The sequence below is a fragment of the Crocuta crocuta genome, unplaced genomic scaffold, assembly GCF_008692635.1.
Source record: "Crocuta crocuta isolate KB4526 unplaced genomic scaffold, BGI_CrCroc_1.0 scaffold6, whole genome shotgun sequence".
In the NCBI taxonomy this organism is placed as follows: domain Eukaryota; kingdom Metazoa; phylum Chordata; class Mammalia; order Carnivora; family Hyaenidae; genus Crocuta; species Crocuta crocuta.
This window is the reverse complement of record NW_027531917.1, coordinates 13,363,281-13,385,637: the sequence shown is the minus strand read 5'-3', so window position 1 is coordinate 13,385,637 and position 22,357 is coordinate 13,363,281. Positions and strand designations below refer to the sequence as shown.

The 22,357-nt window shown below is 33.0% G+C and overlaps 1 long non-coding RNA gene across 1 annotated transcript in view; it reads left to right on the top strand.

Annotated features, from left to right (window-relative positions):
- Nucleotides 1-13,926, top strand: part of LOC144240522 (uncharacterized) — a 105,895-nt gene extending 91,969 nt beyond the window's left edge. The window contains exon 3 of the long non-coding RNA XR_013337752.1: nt 13,846-13,926. This is a non-coding gene — a long non-coding RNA (uncharacterized LOC144240522). The remainder of the gene's footprint in view (nt 1-13,845) is intronic.
- Nucleotides 13,927-22,357: the final 8,431 nt, after the last annotated feature.

Sequence of the window (22,357 nt, the reverse complement as noted above, 5' to 3'; positions counted from 1 at the left end):
CTAATGGCGTACAGAATAGCTCCTATCCTGAACCTCCAGAGAAAGCAGCAACCATTCACATAGTCTACAGTTGCAACCTCCAGTCTCCAGGAATAGGTTTTATCAAGGAATTCATTTTCACTGTCTTTTCAAGGATATGAGACTGCTTGAGTTGCTAGTTGCAGGGGATTCCAATAATTTTTCTCATACACTAGCCCTAGAAAATTCACCCCCTACAAAGGAAGAAGTCTCAAGAAATGAAGGAGTAGCAACAATTTCAAACTCTCACAGGAAAGAAAACTATTTGTTTTTAATTGTGTTTTGGTCTGAACTATAATAGAAATCATCTCTATTGCTATGTGATATGTTCACAATAAATGGGTTTTCAGAATGATTAAACGCTTTAGCCTCACTTCAACTATTATTTTCAAAAGCCATTTATTTTGGGCATAGTAGAAAACCATAGCAAATATTTATGAAATCATTTGACTCCAGTGCTGTTGCTATGAGTATCTTCAATATTCTCATCTTTCCTAAAGAGTATGTATCTTATGTTTTTGAAGTAATAACTAGAAGCAAATTCATACTTTTTTAGATTATTATAATTTACAAACAGCATATCAATTATTAATAATATTAATATTTAATTGTTTATTAATAACATAAATATTCCTGATTTCCCCTTATCCCTAGGCTAGCTAAGATAAACAGACAGGACACCTCCTGTCTGCCATTAACAACCATGTGCCCATCTGTCTGGCACCAGGATTTTGTTTTATATTGATTCAAACCCCAAATACTGTATATCTTTAAAACCCCCTTTCCCTCATGCCCATTAGTTGATGTTCACCGATTCATTGTCTCTTTGTTCACACCCACCATGTTTGTAAGCTTTCTGATCTTAATAAATACGGTGTAAGAAACCTTATTCGGGGCTCTTGTCTTTTCCTGGACATTAGCCAGCCCTCACCTATTTTAATCCTGCATCCCACTTTCTTGCTAGACAAGAAAGAAATTTAGAGTCTATAACAAATGCTAGTAGTGAATATATAAAATAAATTACCTCTAAATTTTCTATTGATAGTCAGTGTTTATTTCATTCCCCATTAATTAACTGACTTTCTCTATATTTAAGATTATTACCTTGAAAACATATTCTTCTTTTCCAGAAGTAAAATGATGTCCCTGGAGGCAACAGCTAGGGGTTCCCTTAAGTAGTCACATTTTCATTATTATGTCAAATATTACAAAGACAATTGTTCTTCTGAGCAGTTACTTCCATTGCCCCTTCACTGTTAGTGGTTTTACTCCCACAGAGCATTTTCTCTTAGAAATAATTACTGACTTCCAAGCTGTAATGAATAATAAGTTTCCTAACATTGGGAAATGTGGGGAAAAAACCCTGAAATTTCAATGATAAATAAAGATAACATTAATTCTTAAGTAAGGTATTTTTGTTTGTTTAACCTTGGCATTAGTGGTCAAGTTGTTCTATGACAGATCTGACTTTGCACATTTTGGAAACCAGAAAAGTGGATAACCATTAATTTTATAAAGATAACTTATTTACTGAAAATATATGTTAAACACCATGTTTTTTTATGTTTGAATATATACATGTATTTCTATACACATATATTTAATATAAAACATATGGACATATATTTAACACACATATATTTAATAATTGCATATCAGGTTATGTAACAATTGTTATGCCTTTATTGTGATCAAAGTAACTGACCATAATCCCTACAGCCAGGCAAATTTATTCACCAGGTCAAGATAAGCTTATAGTCATGTAGTTTTAGAATGCTCATTAAGATGAAATTATTTTACGTAAATTAATTTCATTGGGATATTCTGAAAACATTTTCCTAATTTCTATATCAATTTTATGCTTAAACATTACAAAATAAATATTGTTCATATTTAAAAATTAAAACATTTATATATTAAAATAATAATGAAAAGGAAAAAAATAATCTTATTCTTCTTGAATTCACTCAGAGAGAAGCATAATGAGGTAATAAGAATGAGAACAGCAATGGATTCAATAGGCAAATATTTCTTATATGAAAAAAAAACCAACAGTTACCTCTATATGATATATTCTAGTGAACTGTAATTATGATGTTTTAATAGTGGTTTTGATTCTTTTGGGACCAATTTGTACAGGCCTTCCCTTCTAGATCCAATCAAAAAATCTATGGACAATTAATTCAATTCCTATTCCTACCTAGGCATGCATGAATAAAAATTAGATAATTTAATGTGAATCTTGTATTGTTATCACACCAAAAGCATATAAGAGTACGCTTGAAACTTTTTCCTACTTACAGGTGCACTGAACTAAACATATTTTAATTGCTTTATGTGTTCTTACTTGCAGTATGGCTAATGAGCTTTAAAATAATATATTTCTTTCCCTAATGGGTAGACTTTTAAACTAAGTGTTTCAGAAGATATAAATCAAGTATATATTTCAAAATATTCCTAGGGACATTTAATCATATTATTTCATCAAACATTCTTGGAAACAGATCACCAAAGGTGTCCTAAGACCTCAAACACAATTACAAAAGTTAAATTATCTTTAAGTATTTTCCTAATAGAACATCAAGAGGCTTAGTTCCCATGCTGTGAGCCTTTATCATAAGTAATACCACATAACCAAATAATCTCTGACCACTAAAACCAATTCACTGAGTTTATCAAAATAAGATGCAACTACAGATAGTTTAAAATAGGTCACATTGCTTTTTGTCATCTTTGTTTACAGATATAAATAGAAACTCTGAATTACACTAGAGTAGTGGTGAAACCAAATTTCTGAAACTTTTTTCTCCTACTAAGATGGCTTTATATTTTAATTACAGGCATTAATCTCTTTCCTTCCTACTTAAAGTTATATACTTCATGAAAGATTTACAGTATTTATTATAGTTTTTCATTAGCCTCAAATTTTATTAGAAACTGGTAATTTATGATTCCTTCCAACTGGTGCTTTTGTTACCTGTTTTTGCTACCTGTAGGAAGCAGTCATTTCAAATGATGATCCTGTAAACCCATTGTATTTTGTAATTCATAAAATAATATTCTGTGTGTTTTGGCTCTAGAAATCTTAACTCCCAAATTCTACTTTTAGCTATATACATTTACAGCCAGGTTTTTTTTTGATGGGGCATCCGCCATAATTATTTCATATCAAGTTTAGTCTAACCACTGCTTGTGAATTCAGTCATCATTATTCCCACCCTACAATCCTGGCATTTTTATCCTTAGTGGAATAAATTAGAAACACAGATGGATAATCTGGGAAATATTCCACATGAATATTTTTTAAACACAATTTTTGTCAAGCACAGATTTTATAAGATTCAGTTTATAGTTTAATAAACAGGGTTCTGATTATTAACTGTACCATTTTCAAAATCAAATGAAACATGAGGAGATCTTTTACATAAAGACTTATACAGCTCTACTGCTTTAAGAACCAGTTTGAAATCCAAGCTGTCTTTTCCTTATGGTGTTAAAAAGCAAAGTAAGTTTGACTCAGGACAAAGAAAATGCTTTTGTATTCGGTTGATCAAGGGCCACATTTAAGTCTATTTCTTTAGGAAAAAGGTCACTGCCCTATGAAAAATATTAAGCTAAATTTGAGTGGGATGTGGTAGATCTCATATTTCAACTGATCTTTCGGTGCCTTAGTAATGATACTCTTTTCCTCTTATTTTTTCCCAGACGTCTTATTCCATTATGTCCTTTTTTCTTTATTTTCCCACTTGATATTTTAAAATGGTTAGTTTGCTTCTTTTAAATGTACGTCCATGGAGTGAGGACTTAACAGCAGACATAAATCCAAAAGTAGTCACAGTAGGATGACACAAGCTCCCACACATGCACATACAGCATCACCTGTATGTACATGCAATTTGAAAAGAATAGAAAGGGACCCGTTAGATCTTTGCCTCTCTTTAAACACCTTTGGACATGAACCAGGTGATAATATTGATAGGAAAATCATTAAAGACGAATTTACAAAAGGCTCAGTCTTCTAAAAATGGGAGACATTCAGAATAGTCACCGACAGATGACTAGGGGCATAAACAGTTTTTTTTTTCTGCATTACTATCCTACATGTCTACGTCATGGGACATACAAAAGGGGGAGGGGAGGTGGAGGAGAGAAAGAAAGAGAGAGAGAGAGAGTGACTTTTGCAAAAGTACCAAATAAGTGATCCAGCATCCTCCACAGGTGAACTGGGGTGGGAGTGAGAATACAGACTGCTGTACGGCTAGGAGCTGGGACTGCAGGAGTTCTTTAGAGTCTTTATTAACCTCAAATTTAGACAACACTAAGAATGTTTCAGATGGAATTTTGGAGAATTAAGGCCGTTCTTTATATACTGAGATAAGTGTTCAATATACATGAGATAATCTGTTGCTTAGTTTAGTAGACAGAAGATAGTTCATAGATAATTAGCATTGCATATTGAATAGGTAAAGTGGAACAAGAAATAGTAACTAACAAACATAGTGAACTAGACACTTTTATTTACCTCTCCAGATCCACACTTGGTCCTTTTCTGCCCTGTTTTGTACTACCTGACTTCCACTGCCTTTTTCATCTGCAGTCTGTGGACCTCTTGCTTCCTTTTGCTTTGACCCAATGGGAATCACTCAGAGGAGATTAAAGCATGAGTGGAGGGGGGTGCTTGGGTAGCTCAGTTGGTTAAACGTCCAACTTCAGCTCAGGTCATGATTTCATGGTTTATTGGTCATGATCTCATGGTTTGTGGGTTCAAGCCCCACATCAGGCTCTGTGCTCACAGCTCAAAGCCTGGAGCCTGCTTCAGATTATGTGTCTCCCTCTCTCTCTGTTCCCCCCACTTATGCTCTTTCTCTCTCCCTTTCTCTCTCAAAACTAAATAAACATTAAAAAAAAAAAAGCATGAGTGGAGAAACATGTGGTATGTTTATATTCTTGGGGTCACTGGGCCTGTAGTTTGGCCTCAGACCCAGTCTTCTACCTAAAATCAGAGTCCTGTTTCATGGCTGCTATCTCAAGACTAACACTGTCAGCAGATATAGGTTATTGCTTTTTATTTTTGCTTCTTCAGACCTAAGGAGTGTTAAGTTATACCCATTTTTAATAGTTTTTGAGTAGTTTAACCATCACTCATTGGTTCCTTTAGCTCTCTTGTCACTTTTGTTTCCAGTTCCAACATTGAAGGTTTAGGTGCCCCTTGTTTCCTAAGTCCCTGAAATATACTTAAAATGGTTCCTGGCATAAAGGAAGTAAATTAACATTTTATATTTTGAAATATTTTTCTCCTCAAAATAGCAGGATAGAAAGTTTATGATACCAATTTTATAACTGAAAGGTTTTCTTTATGCTTGAAAAAATGATCACACCAGAAATATTATTGTGTTTTATTTTTGTTGGTGAAATATTCAGTATTAAGAAGATATTAACTAGTGATATAATTGAACTGTTTAGTAATAAAAGACTCATATACCAATGTTTCACTTCTTACTTTTTTGCTTCCCTCAAATATATTTGTGAGTAAACTTTCCTAAATATCTTATGTCAGAAAAATACTATTTTATAGCACATATGCTTGGGCATATGTTCAATTGTCATCCTTTCTACACCTCAAGAAATAGAAATTATTACCTATATTTGCTGAGGATTAGAAAAGTTAGGACACTTGTCTTTTATTATTATTTTTTTAATGTTTTATTTATTTCTAGGAGAGAGAGAGACAGCGTGAGCAGGGGAGGGTCAGAGAGAGAGGGAGTCACAGACTGAAACAGGCTCCAGGCTCTGAGCTGGCAGTCAGCACAGAGCCCGACGCGGGGCTCGAACCCACGAACCGCGAGATCATGACCTAAGCGAAAGTCGGACGCTTAACCGACTAAGCCACCCAGGTGCCCCAGGACACTTGTCTTTTAATAACTAGTAAAATGAGGACTCAAGTAGCAATATTTGTTTTGCTTCCTACTACAGCATGCTATAATTTCCAATTAGAACTTTTTTTTAGATGTTGGCAATATAGAAAGTTCAGTTAAACATTGGCTCAGATTTCAAGAGACTTTAAGCCTACCTGAGAGGCAACCTGTATAGACTTGAAGACCATTTTTCAGGTTGAGTATAAAGGCAAACTAAAATTATCCTTGGGAATGATTTCATGATGTCAGCTTCCTTAAATAAATGTCAATTCTTTCTTGGTGTCCTGAAGAGACACTTAAGCCTCCAAATGTTCCTCCAAAGTTCAAATGACAAATGTATGCCATCTGGAAACTGCAATTAAGGACATTAAAATATATCTAAAAGGTTACTTCTCATTTACTCTTAGGATGCAGAAAGTAGGAAAAAGCTTTCCTTCAAATCTAACAACCAGTAAGAGCCAGATTATCTCAGAATCAAATTTTGTCTTGAACTCATCAGAGAGCTAAGGTTGCAGGACACTCAAATAGCCTTAGAGGTACCTGCCTTTGCTTAGAGGAGAAAACAAAGACTGGACTACAGTACAAATGAATAAATATTAGATGATTTTTTTTATTAATTGGTAACAGCTAAATGTTGTCTTTCAAGCTAGTGCAGAACTTCAAGGAGCCATAGACACAAGTAGGATTTGCACCACTCTCGGGTTCTACTCCATGGACTTTTCCAAGTTACTCATAAGAAGTATGGAGGGTAGGATGCAAAATCAGACAGTGTCTCTCAGTGGTATGGTCCTAGAAGAGCAAAGTGCTGTATGTGTGGAAAAGACAGAAACTCTGATCAAACATTTTCCTCTAAGGAAAAAGAGAAAGAAGGAAGGAAGGAAAGGAGGAAGGAGAGGAAAAAAAAAAAAAGAAGAAGAAGAAAACTCTTAAACTCCCTGGGAGTGGGGCTATTAACTTTTTCTCTTCTTGTGCACAAATCAAGAATCACTGTTGTTGAGGGAAGGTAAAGATTAAGTGGAGGGATATTGCAAACAAAAATCCCTGGGGTAGAGGCTGTAAACTGCCTGGAACCCTGATTAGTGATATCCCAACACTGCAAATGGGGCAGATCACTGAGAAAGTCTTATCTCTGAAATTCAGAGACACTAAATCTGCCTAACACTATCTAGACCAGGACATAAGGCAAGTGAAAAACTTCCCCACTGTCTAGCAAACTCTCCAAAATAAAAATTTAGAAGAGGTATGCCAGTTTCCAGCCTTCCATATTCCATAAATACTTCCAGTATTCTGTAAATACTATGTACCTCAGCCTCTCCTGCCCTATATATGCTGACAGTCTTTCAACTAGTTATCACACACACACACACACACACACACACAGGAATATTATTCAGCTAAAAAAATAGAAATTCTACTATTTGCAGCAACATGGATGACCTTTGAGGGTATTATGCAATGTAAAATTAGCTAGACATAGATGACAAATACTGCATGATCTCACTTATATTTGGAATCTAAAAACATCAAACTCATAGAAACAGGAAGAATAATGCCAGGAGTTGAGAAGTGTGAAAAAAGGGAGATGTTGGTCAAAGTATACAAACTTTCAGTTATGAGTAAATTCCTGATATATAATGTACTGCATGGTGACTAAAGTTAACAATACTGTATCATATACTTGAAAGTTGCTATGAGAACTTTGATATTCTGACCATAACAAAATGTTAATTATATGGGGTAAAATATATGTTAACTAACCTTATTGTGGTAAGTATTCTTCAATATATATGTGAATGAAATCACAACATTGATTACATACATAAAATTAAACTTAGACAATGTTATATGCTAATTAATTCTCAATAAAGGTAGAAGAAATTAAATCATAAAATAAAAAATATTTTTCCAATGTAAATAAAACATATTGGACAAATATCCTCAATATTTTAAGTACTCTTATAGACAACTGACAATTGAAAAGAAATGGTCAATAAGTAAAAGCAAAATTACTCTATCTTCCTAATAATCAAATAAATAAAAAATACAACAATTTTTACACATCAGTTTATATATAGAAAATATTCTAAAATAATACTGCAGTGAACACAAACATTCTAACATATAATTGATATGAGTGTAATTAGGTATAACCTTCCAGGTGGCGCTAACTTTTAAATAGTATATGTCCTGGGTAGCCTGGGTGGCTCAATCAGTTGAGCATCCAATTCTTGATTTAGGCTCAGGTGATGATCTCATGGTTTGTGAGATCAAGTTCTGCATCAGGCTCTATGCTGACAACAAGGAGCTTGCTTAGGATCTCCCTCTCCTCTCTTTGCCGCTCCACCACTTGCACGCATGCTCAAGCATGCACTCTCTCTCTCCAAATAAATAAGTATTTAAATAGTTTATGTCCCTTTATTATTTTTAAAGAACTTATTATTGCAAAAATTTATCTTAAAGAGGTCATCAGAGAAATATGCAAAGATATATGGAAAGGATGTTTATTTTAGCATTGTTTCTAATACTATAAAATTGATAATAAATACCCCAAATTTATCCATATTAAATAGATAAATTCAACATATAAGTAAAATTGCTCATATTGAATATTGTATTGTAGAAATGTTTTATTTTGTTCTTTATACACAGAAGTTTCTTATTTCATTAGTATTATAAAACTATTTTCACATTTCAGATTGAGAACTACACAATTAGGATTTTTTTTCATATTTCCATATGTTTCTTTTTATTTCTTACCTGATTTTTAAAACAACACTTATCAGTTTTAGGAGAAGGAATTTCCTATTTGCACAAATTTGTAATATTTTCTAAAAATAGTTTTTGAAATAAAAATATATGTATAATAAACACATATTTCATAATTTTAAACCTAGAGTAGAAGCAAAGTCAAAGAAACTGCTACCTTATCATTCTGACTTATAAGTGAAGTAAAACATAGATTCGAATATAAACATTTTTAAATGTTAGATTTAAATGAGTTCCTTGGTATAAAGTGAGGTTCTGAAAGAAATTAAGGACAAGCAAACAGACATGTATTTAAGAAAGATATGGGGAAAAGGCCCTCGAAGTACTGAACTTTGTGTCAGAATTGTCTCGCTCTTCTAATCCGAACTAACTAGAAGACAATTACTTGTATTCCTCCTGTATTTTTCATAATAGGGGTGTAGATGTCATAGGGATGCTGAGTAAGACCCCAGGGCCTCCTAAATTGCTGTACAAATGACTGCTTAAAGGATGACTAAAGCTATGCTAAGAAAGTGTGTCTTTAGAGTTTTACATAAGCATTTTTTAATAGTATAGATATTCACATTTCAGTTATTAAAGGGAAACCTAATATTGTTGTTACAAAATTATTTAACAAAAATTTTAACTTATTAATTTTAATAAAAAATGTACTCAATAAAATAAAAAAAAGATGTTGAAAGGAGTGGTGAGAGAAGGTATTCTTGTCATGTCATGAAAGTATCCTTTTCATAGTATGATGTTACCTGTAGGGATTTCTTTTTCAAATTTTTATTTAAATTCTAGTTAGTTAACATACAGTACAGTATTGGTTTTAAGGGCAGAATTCAGTGATTCATCACTTACATACAACACCCAGTGTTCATAACAAGTGTTCTTCATAATACACATTATCCTAAGTCAGTCAGAGAAAGACAAATATCATATGATTTCACTCATATGTGGAATATGAGAAATACAACAGATGAACATATGGGGGTGGGGGCAGAGAGAAGAAAACATACCTATAGGTTTTTATAAATATACTCTACCAAGTAAAGAAAGTGTCCCCCCGTTCCAAATTTACTGAGAGTTTTTGTCATGAATGTGTGTTGGATTTTGCCAAATGTGCTTTTTGCAACTACTGATGTGATCATACAATTTTTCCATTTTAATCTGTTGGATAAGATGGATTACTTACTTAATTTAAAAATGTTAAAACGGCCTTGCATATTTGGGATAAATCACATTTGGTAATGGCATATAATTCTTTTTAAACTTTGTTATATAAATCAATTTGCTAATATCTTCATTGAGAATTTTTGCATCTATTATCAAGAAAGAAATTGGTCTGCAGTTTATTTTCTAGTAACATCTGGTTTCGGTATTGCAGTAATCCTGGCCTCATAGAATAAGAAATAATTCTCTCTACTTCTATCACCCGAAAGAGATTGTAAAAGAGAACTGGTTTCATTTCTTCCTTAAATGTTTAGAAGAACTCACTAGTGAACCCATCTGGGTCTGGTACTTTATATTTAGGGAAGTTCATCACTATTTCAATTTCTTTAATAGCTATAGACCTATTCAGATGATCTATTAGTTCCTTATGACAATGGAATTGGTTCATTTCATCCAGGTCATTAAATTTGTGGGCAGAGAGTGGTTCAGAATATGTTTTTTTTTTTAAGTTTATTTATTTATTTTGAGAGAGAGAGAGACAGAGAGAGCAAGCAGGGGAGGACAGGGAGAGAGGGAAAAATAATCCCAACTAGTCTCTGCACACAGCCCGATGTGGGGCTTGAACTCATGAACTGTGATATCATGACCAGATTCAAAACAAAGAATTGATGCTTATCTGACTGAGCCACCCAGGTGCCCCCAGAGTATGTTTTTATTATCCACTTAATGTCCCTGGGGTATAATGACGTCCTTTCTTTTATTTATATTAATAATTCGTGTCTTCTCTCTTTTTTTCATACCGATTTTACTGATGGTTTCAAAAAACCATGTTTTGGCTTTGTTGAATTTCTTATCAACTTGCTGTTTTCAATTGCATTAATTCCTGCTCTTATTAATTACTATTGTTTTCTCCTTTTTACTTTGGATTTAATTTATTCTTCTTTTTCTAGTTTCCTAAGTTGGGAATTTAAGATTATTGATTTTAGATTGTTCTTCTTTTCTAATATATGCATTCAATGCCATAAGTTTTCCTCTAAACCCTCCTTTAGCTGCATCACACAAGTTTTGGTAATTTGTGTTTTTAGTTTCAATTCATTCAAACTATTTTTTAAATTTCTCTTAAGATTTCTTCTTTGAACCATGTGTTATTTATAAATATGTAGTTGAATCTTCATATATTTAGTGTTTTTCCAACTATATTTCTGCTACTAATTTTTAGTTTAATTCCATTGTGAATTTTACTCATATGTGTAACTTAAGAAAAAAAAGCAAAGGGGAAAAGAAGAGAGAGACAAACCAAGAAACAGACTCTTAACTATAAGGAACAAACTGATGGTGACAAGTGGGGAGGTGGTGGGAAGATGGGTTAAATAGGTGATGGGGATTAAAGACTGCACTTGTGACGAGCACTGGGAATTGTATGGAAGTGCTGAATTACTACATTGGACACCTGAAACTAATATTACACTATATGTTAACTAATTGGCATTTAAATAAAAATAAATAAATAAAAACAGATATTTTATGATTTCTATTTTTTAATTTGTTGAGGTGTATTTTGTGGCCCAGTATGTTGTATATCTTGGTAATTGTTCCATGTGAGCTTGAGAATGTGTATTTTGCTCTTGTTGGATGAAGTAGTATATAGATGTACATTATATCTGGCTGATTTATGGTGTTAGTGAGTTTGGCTGTGTCCCTACTGATTTTCTGCCTCCTGAATTTGTCCATTTTTGATAGAAGAGTGTTGAACTATGATAGTGAATTCATTTTTTTATCTTTACAGTTCTACCAGTTTTGATTCATGTGGATTAATACTTTGTTGGTAGCCACATACACATTAAGAATTATTACTTTTTTAAAAAAGAATTAACCCATATATTATTATGTAATGCTCATGATAACTTACATTGCTTTGAAGTCTGCATTGTCTGAAATTAATATAGCTACTTCTGCTTTCTTTTAATTAGTGCTAGCATGGCATATTTTCCCCCATCTATTTACTTTTACTCTGTATGTGTCTTTTTATTTAAAGTAGATTTCTTGTAGACAAAATATAGCTGAGTACTGTTTTTGGAACCACTCTATTTTTGTCTTTTAATTTATGCATTTAGGTCATTGACATTCAAAGCAATTATTGATATATTTGTATTACTCTCTATCATATTTATTATTTTCTATTTGTTGCTTGTTTTTATTTTTGCATTCTACTTTTTTTGCCTTGTGAGGTTTTAAGTAAGCATTTTGTATAACTGTCACTCATTTCTTCACATATTAGTTACTTTATTTATGCTACTTTGTGTAGCAGCTGCCTTAGAGTTTGCAATATAAATTTTCAAATAATACAAGTCCACATTCAAATAACATTATATCACTTCAATGGTGGTATCACATTACAATAACAAAATATTCTCAACTTCTATCCTTGTATCATTGCTTCATTCATTTCACTTATATATAAGCATAGATAAGCATGTAATAATAGCAACAATTTTATTTGATTATATATGCTTATGTATGTGTCATATACATACAAAAAATAAAAATTTTATTCTATTTTCATTTATTCCTTCCTTAAAGCTTTTTGTTATTTTATGCAGACCTGAGATTTTTGCCTATATTATTTTCCTTCTCTCTAAAAGACTTTATTTAATATTTCTTACAAGGCATGTCTACTGGCGAAAATTTCTTTGATTTATATTTATCTGAAAAGTATTTACACCCCCTTCATTCTTGCTGAAAATTTTTCAAGAATACAGAATTCTAGGTTTATTTGCTTTTCTATCAAAACTTCAAATACACACACTACTCATTTCTTGTTTGCATGGTTTCTGAGGGGAAGTAAAATGCAACTTTTATGTTTGTTTCTCTTTAAGTATGGTGTTTTTCCCCCCCTCTGGCTTTTTTCAGGATTTTTTTTCTCCTTCTTTGATTTTTTTATTTGAAAATGATATGCCTAGGTTTGGTTTTTTAGGTGTTTATCTCTCTTGGTATTCTCTGAGCTTCCTGGATCTGTGGTTTGTTTCTAAGATTAATTTAGTGAATTTCACAGTCATTACTTCAAAAAATATATATATTTATCTTGTCTTTTTTGTCATTTACCTTCTGATACTCCTATTCCACACGTAATATCTTTTGTAGCTTTCCCACCGTCTTTGGATATCCTGTTCTATTTTTTTTCCCTTCACTATTTGCTCTATTTGCTTTTTAGTTTTGGAGATTTCTAATGAGATATCCTCAAGCTCAGATATTGTTTCCTTAGTTGTGTCCAATCTACTAATGAACTTATCAAAGGCAGTCTTCATTTCTGTTGCAGAGATTTTTAGCTCAGCATTGCTTTCTGGTTCTTTCTTAAAATTTTTATTCTCTGCTTACACTGCCCATCTGCTCTTGCAAGCTGTCTAACTTTATCCATTAGAGCACTTAGCATATTAATAGTTGTTTTAAATTTCTGGTCTGACAAATATCCTTGCTATGTCTGCTTCTGATGCTTGTTCTGTTTCCTAAAATTGTGTTTCTGCATTTTGGTATGTCTTGTAATTTTTTTCTTCATAGCTGGACACGATATACCAGGTTTTAAAAAAAGTGCTGTAAATAGCCTTTTACTAATGTGATAAGATGTTGCAGGAGGAGAAGCATCTTATGATCTTAGGATTAGGTCTTAGTCTTTTAGGGAGCTTATGCCTCTGGACTGTGAACTTTACAAAAATTTCTCAATTTCTAATTTCCCCTTACTTGAGATAATACCTCAGCAGGACAGGCTCTGGATAATTAGTTTTCCCTAAGGGCAGGCCTTGTTAAGAACAGGGTACTCTGGACTATTTCAAAATGGTCCTTTTCCCTTTCATCTGCCAGGGCATCAAAGGATTTTTCTCAGATATATACTGCAAGAAGAGTATATATGTATATAATATATATATAGTAGAACTCTTAGAGGTAAGTCTCATAAAAATTTTGGGGCCCCTCTGAGACTGGTGTTTTTAAATTTCAGAGTTGTCCACATTGACCTTCAAGTAATTCATCAATTATAGTTTCCTAACTCACCTGCCACTGCTTTCCACAGAGATTTCTGCTAGTGGGTCATCATTCTGGTAAGCCACAATTCCCTGTATTTGTATGACTTTCTCTGCAATGGCAGGGGCCATGGTTGTCCTTGAATCCTTGTCTCTCTATAGATCCTAAAAAGTTGTTGATTTTTCAGTCTGCTCAGTTTTTTTTTTTTTTTCTTGGAATGACAACTTCCAAGCTCTTCACATGTAGAATCAGAAACCAACAGTTTTCAATAGAGTCATTTTTCAAATAAACTATTTAAATATTCATGATGCAAAATCTAAAATTTTGAATTAAACAGCACAGCAAATAATGAAACAATTTTTGATCATTATTTTTATGAAGAATAAGAGAGAAGTAGCAAAACCAGATTTTGAAAAATAATAGGATGACAGTTGCTATATAAAGAAAGATGTGTATCTGGGTGCTCCTGTCCATGCTCTGAATTTCAATGGAAATACCACTGATAATACAGGTCTTCATCAATTTTACTAGGAGTACCTTTCTGTAGTCACTCCTGCCAGACTAAATATGCACTGAAGCTCTTACCTTTGTGGAAGATAAAAAAAAAGTCACAGCACAGAATATGAAATGCCTCAGCAATGCTAAACTGTTCACTTCTGCTAGATTCAAAACTGCCATTTGCTAGGCACTTTGGTAAAATGAAAAATAAAAATAATAATAAAATAAAAAAGGGTTTTTAAATCTATATCACAGTGAAACAAGTATTACAAATCTGTACATCACAGTCAAAATTGGCCTTTGTTAGATTAGTAATAAAAGCTCAAAACTGCTTGCATGATAAATTTTCAGTGAAGTGAATAATCATAATGCCCCACAAACCAAATATTAATTTATAACTTATAATATTCAAGATACCATATATTAAAGGATTGTCATGTTGTAGAAAGGCAAATCTAAATTAAGACATATTGCATTGCATTCCCATTCTGGATAAGCTAATAAAACTTTGTTCAGAGATGATGTAATATTCACATCTTCTGATTGAATTAAAGGTTTCTGGTTGACTCAAAACAAATAGAAAAGTTAGGGTACATTCTCAACTCTCTTAATAACAAAGCAGTTTTAATCCCATAAATTAAAGCTATATGTCTATGTGTTTTACATTAGAGATTTAAGATATATAGGTAAAGTTTTCCTAAAAACCTCTTGTAGGATTTAATGCTTTGTGAGAAAAGTAAGCATCTAGAGAATATAGTGACTATCAACAACTTAATGAAAAATGTACAATTTTCTTCTAAATTTTGCTATCCAGATTGACTACTTTGGTAAATCATAATTCAAAGCGGCAATATTCTAAAGGGAAGATTAAATTAAATGAGCATTCTATTCTGATGACAGAATTAATCTTGGACAAATTTTTTAACCAATTTAGATAGCCCTGTAGTTTTGTATTGTTTTGTTTTTCTTCGTTTTTGTTCCACCTATCTTTAGCTGATGCACTTAGCATTTTCTGAATAACCCAATGCCTAGTATGTATCCAGAGTGAGTTTAATACAGTGGCATGCCCATTAAATTAGGATTTGCTTTCTCCAAGCAGTACTCGATATTTAAGTCCTATTCATTCTTTTCTCCCACCCAAATTTAAATGTTGCATATTCCTTTTCTTCAAATCTCTGTTGTCTAGTATCAAAAGAACAGCTCTTTTCTTGATGATGACAACTTCTGTTTTGCATATAGCATTGTCTGTATCATACTTGAGTTCTCCCATGTTTGCCCCATATCCTCTAAGAGATAAGGCCAGTGTCTTTGTACCCATTTGGATACTGAGCATAAGATTCTCTACATAGTAGGCTCCATAAATGTTATTATAAGTTAATTTTTAAAGAAACAAAAATGCATAATAGGTCTTTTTTTTTTTTTCTGTTTGTGCTTCTGTTTTGACTAGGGTAAAAAAAAAAGTCATTTTGGCCTGAACTTGAAGGAATTCTGAGGCCGTTATACCAGGTGGAAGAAATAGCTAGCATCTGGGAGAAAGAAATTAGAAATAATTAAGGTCAGCATATTACGTTTTTATTACCCTTCCTTTTATAATTCCCTTAAGGATTTTATTGTTTTAAAAAAAAATCATCTCTCTGATATTTCCACCTACTCATCTATGGTTTCTGATGTGTAAGCTCTAGATTCCATTGCTCAATTGAACTAGGTTACACCCATATTATAATTACCACTCACATAGAAGAGAATCCACAAAACTATTTGCACTAAGTACTTAAAAACCAAATGTATTCTCAAATTTATGAAGAATTTACTTTATATATAAATGCTACCAAGTATTTGGTGAGTTATGCATGTTTATCACAATGATAATATTTAGAGCAAAAAAATAAAAATTAAGTTTATTGTCCCACATTCTCCTGTGTTTGATCAAAAAATATACTATACCTGCCCTGACAACCAGAGACCTTAAAGTATAAAGTCTTAAATGCAAGGCAATGAAGACAGAGGAAGACACAGAGAAGGTCTTGTTTCTAAATTATTTTCAAACTTGAGTTGCAGCCAAGAATTTTGATTTTGTAAGCAATCACCTCACCAGATGTCTTGATATACCCCTGCCATGCCCTTGCTATTCCTTTTCTCAGTGGTGCATGTGCTCACATGTAAATAATAGATAGGGTACATTAAGACATGGGGTAAATTGAACAGGTTTATTTGGCACTGAGCAAACATCTGCTGTATAAAATCAAAATTAATCGCCATCATGAGTTTTGCACACTAACGGAATGTCATCCATTTAGACAATATCAATTGTCCTAAATAAAGCTTGAGCCCTTACTCTTCAGGGTCAGAATTCTGTGACACTGAGATCCAAAGCAATTGTATTTCTCATCATTTTCTGATCTCTGGGAGTAAGGGAGGACTAAATAAAAATAACATCAGAATGAGTGCAGGTGTTTTCCTCAAAGTCTTTGAAGAGTCTTCAGTGATTCTCCAGGAACCACTGATGTGAGTTCTTAGTTACAAGTTCTGTTCAATATCTACTTACTACTCTAGAACATTCATTAATGATGGTGCATTTCAAGCTGATGATGATGTTTAAAAACGAAAAACACCAAGCTTCATTTAAAACGAAACATGAAGGCCCATCCTGGATTTTTTAAGTATAATAAAAAATAATTCAAAGGTAGTCATAATATTAAAATGCTGGACATAAAAGTAAGCCCTTGATTTTTAAAAGAGAATACAGCATGAATTTGCAACAGTATTTCACTGTATGTAATCTTACTGGAACGATAATTTTCTAGATCTCCCTGAATATTAACCCTAAACACTCCGGCCTATACAAATACTAAAGATAATAATTCAAACCTACACACGGCCATATTACCTACAATGCTTTCCTACACATGGGCCATGTTACCTACAACCGAGACTAGGGCCACATTCTTCGAGAGATGATACCTCATAACTTATGCTAGCTTCCACTTAATTTATTGTAAACTCTCATAAAATGATCTTTCTTCTGCCTGCAAATTCTGTCCTATGAAGATATGTTTTTATTTTTTTATAATAAGTGTTTTATGAAAGAAATTTCTAGTTTTTCCTCCAAAAAATGGCCACATAGAAAGAAGATGAACTGTTAAAGAAAAAAAACGTGGATTCTAAAAAGCAAAGATAAAATCTCAAAAATCAATGGAAAATTTTAGGTTCTACTGTTCTTCATTTTTCATGAAATTTAATTCAGTAAGTCTGTACACAGAACAGATTTCTTAACTTCAGAAATTATGTCACAGAAATATGTATAAGTCTTATGTGATTCCCTACAAGATTACTTCTGTTACCTTTCTGCTTAACTGCTTATCAGCTAATTACATAATTTGCCTCCCTGCTTAGTAAATTAAAATCCCAATTCTCTTCTTATACTGCATTCACTCCAGATGAGTCAACATCTGTACACAAAGGATAGCGACCATTCAGCAAGGCTGCTGCTGTTTCCTATGGTGAAGTACTGAAAATGTCAGCAGGACTTAACACAGAGGTGAACTCTACATTATAAAGGTGAAAATATGCTGAAAATGTTTAACGAAAATGTAAATAAAACAGATCTATGTTAATCAATATCTCTATGTTTTATAACCTTTTAGAAATGTTATAGATATTAATAGATATAATTATATGAAACAGAAAGGGCTAATATTATTATCTTTAGTTTACATATAAGAAAACCGAGAATCACAGGAGCTATTCAACGGTGGTACTGGGTTTCAAGATATCTTTTTTTTTCCATTCACATACAATCTTATTTATACAATATTATGCCACTTTACATACCTCATATTATTTTTAAAATTATGGAAACTGAGCCCCTTACTTGAGTTACTTTGGTAACTGTATTCTGATTTCTGATGCTGTGAAGAGGGGAGTCAATTTTAAGATAGAAGTTTGGGGATAAAGGTTTAAATGAGGTAGGCCAGAATGAAATAAGAGGAGAACTTTGTAACTGTGGAAATATGTAGTAAATGAGGGAGGTGCTACAAAAGTAAACGAGTCATCTAGTACTATAGTTTGCTTTTCTTTCTTACTGCTGGAGACAAAACTTTGCCCAGGTAGCTAATTCTATTTTTTTTTTAGCCTTTCAATCAGCAGGTACTGTACTTTTCCCACTCTAAAACACTCAAATCTTTTACTTACACTTTCTTCCCCAAATTACTTAAAACCAACCTTCCCTTCTTCCTTGTTTCCTCATACATGCTCTCCTAACTGAATAATGAGAGACTGCTCAAGCTGCTTCAAGTTCCTTTGAAGGTTTTTCTTGTTCTCTTTCCTGATCAGGAAGCATCCCACATTCAAGTATCCAATTTTCCTTCTATCAGAGAGCACATTTTAGAGTGCTTTCAAGTAGGAGACTGAGCAGTACAAACTTGCAAGGAATTATGGTGGCTCTCCAACAGTAAAAGAGAGGTGGAATTGCCCTACAGGGTTTGGATAGGGCACTAGAAAGTGGTCTAATGTGATAATGATTTAGTGATAGCTCTAATTATAGCAAAGCTCACCCCAGCAAATGAGTATTGAACACAAAGCCATTTAGCAGGAAGTTGCAGGCTTCTCTGGTGGCAGAAATAAAAGCTGCACATCACTGTTTGTTAGTAATAGGTCATCATTTTCCTTACTCAAAGTTTTTTCCTTTTCTCTGAATGTGTGTGTAGGAAGTAGCACTAGTCCAAATTTGCTATTATTTATTATTATAGAAAATTTCCAAAAGTGAAAAGTGGCTAGCTTTAAAGGTTCCATACCATTAGTGAGCAATGTGACTGAACTGCTCATTAGACTAGTTGAAAAGGAAAAGTAAACAGGAAATCATTTTTGGATCTTTGAACAAAATAGAAGCAAGACTATTATCATGATTGCAATTGTTATTTTAAAATCATAGAGATCATGGAGCTAATTTTATTCAGAAATTAAGGCTACCTAATTTTTTATTCTCTAATTTCAATTATCATATACATTTCTGTAAGGTGTGTATAAAGCAAGTCTTTTGAGAATATTACAAAGGATCGTCAAAACTTAAAAAATGAATGAGGAGAATAATTTTCCCTATTGCATTAAATGTTAGAAACAATATAATGGACCAGCATGAAAATCAAAAGGTTAAAATATTTCTGGATCTCTAAGAATGATATTTTACATGCTATGTGTATTAACATTTCATAAAAGAATATGTTACTTAAATGTAGATTTGGTTAGATACACAAGCAATGAACAAAAGAATCACAGAGATAAAAGTGCAAAAGTTGCTGTTCCCTGTTCTAGAATCATTCATAGAAAGAAAACTTAAAAACAAAGTCTTCCAACATTCTATTGTAAATCACAAGGCTCTTCTTTTTGTAGAATAAATGTGGATGTGGCTGCCCATCATACTTTCATTCAATCAAGTATTTTATTAATCTCTGTAGTACCCATGTTCTCAGCTTACGTTCATTAAACACTTTCTACCTATGATTTGGCTTCCCTACTACACCACCCTATAACTAGAATGTAATATGGATAATTTTATGTTAGTTACATTTCCACTCTTATGAGGATATCGGCCATTGAGTTCAGGGTCCACCCTAATCCAGTATGCCCTCATCTTAACTTAAGCGCATCTGCAAAAGCCCTATTTCCAAATAAGGTTATGTTTTGAGGTCTCAGGTGGACAAACTTTGCAGGAATATGATTTAACCCATTACCTCCTCATTCAGAGATGGCCATTAGTATATTTGGGTTTTGGATTTATTTATTATACTTTATTTCAACAACAGAGAGTAAGCCATGTAGAAGAGAAAGACATAGAAATGCCTGCAGCATGTCATTATCACAACTATCCTTCCTAATTAGTTACAAGACTTAGATGTTAGAATTTGTGATAGGTCAAGCTGACCTAAATGACAGGTCTGAACTGCATTGCTGGGCAGCTATACTTTAACCTTGACTTAATTTAGGTGACATACTGAATTGATTCCACTGTAGACCGAATGTCTCCTAATACAGTAAAAAATAATTTGTTAGAAAGGCAATAATTCATAAATATTTGGACCAACAACTATAGAAAGTGAATAATATAATGTTTTCAAGCACATTCACCCAAAACGACAAGTTCAAACTTACTAACAAAAATGTATCTCACAAACATGGCTCTGAAATACAATAAGATTAATGATTCAAAGTCCAATGGATGAAAAGCAAATCACTTGATTTATTTAAGAGAGAGCATCTGTGTGGCTGAAGCAGGAAAAATTTCCTAACAACACCTAAAAGATGATATTTTACAATTTGTAAAGATGCTCTCAATATTTTACTTCAAATAAGTATGAAATGAGCCTCATTGCATGGTTTCTTATAATAACCTAATATAATAAAGATCAAATAGCCTCTGTCTCTTAGATACATAAGAGCTGTATCACCATAAGTAAATTTCTAAACTTCTCTCAGGCTCATTTTTCATTTCAGTAATTGGGCCTCATAGATTTGTTTTGATGATCTAATAAGGTGATGCTTAAACATAGTATGGGGTTTGGCCTGTGGCAATCATTAAATAGTAGCTATTCATTAAAACAAAATTCATATTTATTAACTTATAATAAAATGTGTACACTTCCAGTGTCCAGAATTATTTTATCTATATGTGGAAGTATTTTTATGGATTAGGGCACTTGGGATCTAATTAATAAACAGAATATTTCAAGATACATGGAAGAAGGATGATATTGAAAAGTATTTCAAACAAGCCCTGATTAAATCTAGTGAACTATTTTCCCCTCAGAACTGAGCAGACTCTTGCAGTAATACAGAGTTTGAATATAGCAGATGCTTCCTTTTTTTACCCTTCCCAAGTTAGATTAATATTAGAAAGCACTGGTTCTTTGGATTACTATTTCTGAATTTATTATTTTTTTTAATGTTTATTTGTTTTTGAGAGAGAGAGAAACAGAGTACGAGCAGGGGAGGGGCAGAGTGAGTGGGAGACACAGAATCTGAAGCAGGCTCCAGGCTCTGAGCTGTCAGAGCCCAACACAGGGCTCAAACTTACAAACTGCAAGATCATGACCTGAGCTGGTCGGCCACTTAACCAACTGAGCCACCAAGGCGCCCCACTATTTCTGAATTTAAAGAAAACCACTAATCTATGAATGTGTTAGGTCTTCAAATAGCCCACAATTGGTTATATTTTTAATTTTTTTTAAACTTTTATTTATTTGTGAGAGAGAGGGAGAGAGAGAGACAGCATGAGCAGGGGAGGGTCAGAGAGAGAGGGAGATACAGAATCTGAATCAGGCTCCAGGCTCTGAGCTGGCTGTCAGCACAGAGCCTGATGCGGGGCTCAAACCCACAAACCGTTGAGACCATGACCTGAGCCAAAGTCAGACGCTTAACCACCTGAGCCACCCAGGTGCCCCTATACATTTTTTTCTTTACATTAATTCTTGTCTTAGTTCCCTAAGACAGCTTTACTATATATATGTGGCTATTCCGAAATGTTTTCAGGTTCTCATTTAAAAACAACTTATTTTGAAAAAAACACACAATTTATTGTATTTATTTCTAAAATACTGACAGCATGTAGATGTTGATACTAACTAGTTTATTTATAAGGTTTTGGATAACTTTACCATACCATGTCCTGACTCCAGCTAGTAAAGAAAGAATTAAGTTATCTATGGCATGATAGTCACTCAGCCTTGTAAATGAATGTACAAACACATATAATGGAGATTTTCTTATTTTATTCTTGTTACACAGCAAAAAAATATTTGTCATATGTTTACCACAATTAAGACTTTAAAAGGCCATTTTTAATTTTTAATCTTTAGAAAATGTAGTTGCAAGTTTAAAATATATTAGTGATGTCACTATTGGCAGATGACATGATACTTTATGTAGAAGATACATAAGGCTCCACCAAAAAATTTCTAGAACTAATACATGAATTAAGCAAAGTTGCAGGATATAAA